The sequence below is a fragment of the Belonocnema kinseyi genome, chromosome 6, assembly GCF_010883055.1.
Source record: "Belonocnema kinseyi isolate 2016_QV_RU_SX_M_011 chromosome 6, B_treatae_v1, whole genome shotgun sequence".
In the NCBI taxonomy this organism is placed as follows: domain Eukaryota; kingdom Metazoa; phylum Arthropoda; class Insecta; order Hymenoptera; family Cynipidae; genus Belonocnema; species Belonocnema kinseyi.
In genome coordinates, this window is record NC_046662.1 from 105,507,133 (window position 1) to 105,508,179 (window position 1,047).

The following is a 1,047-nucleotide window of genomic DNA, read 5'->3' on the forward strand; positions in this document are numbered from 1 at the left end:
AGAAAACACTTTTTTACCGAAATCTACGGAACAATAAATTGATTAATAATCAGTTTTATTTTATTGATATTAAAACTGTAGTTTCGAATATAATTTAATTTCTAGAGAAGCCCGCCAAATAGAAAAGTATATCGATCAACAGAAAATAATCAAAATTGCAAATTTTGCATTATTTTTCGAGTGTTTTAGTAGAAGAGAACACTTTTTCACCGAAATCTACGGAAAGATAAATTGATTAATAATCACTTTTATTTTATTGATATTAAAACTGTAGTTTCGAATATAATTTAGTTTCGAGAGAAGCCCACCAAATAGAAAAGTATATCAATCAACAGTAAATAATCAAAAGTGCAAAGTTTGCATTATTTTTCGAGCGGTTTGGTAGAAGCAAACACTTTTTCACCGAAATCTACGGAAAGATAAATTGATTAATAATCACTTTTATTTTATTGATATTAAAACTGTAGTTTCGTATATAATTTAATTTCGATAGAAGCCCGCCAAATAGAAAAGTATATCAATCAACATTAAATAAACAAAAGTGCAAATTTTCCATTATTTTTCGAGTGTTTTGGTAGAAAATAAACACTTTTTTACCGAAATCGGCGGAAAGATAAATTGATTAATAATCACTTTTATTTTATTGATATTAAAACTGTATTTTCGAATATAATTTAATTTCGAGAGAAGCCCGCGAAATAGAAAAGTTTATCAATCAACATTAAATAAACAAAAGTGCAAATATTGCATTATTTTTCGAGTGTTTTGGTAGAAGAAAACACTTTTTTTACCGAAATCTGCGAAAAGATAAATTGATTAATAATCACTTTTATTTTATTGATATTAAAACTGTAGTTACGAATATAATTTAGTTTCGAGAGAAGCCCGCCAAATATAAAAGTATATCAATCTACATTAAATAAACAAAAGTGCAAATTTTGCATCATTTTTCGAGTGTTTTGGTAGAAGAAAACACTTTTTTACCGAAATGTACGGAAAGATAAATTGATTAATAATCACTTTTATTGTATTGATATTAAAACTGTT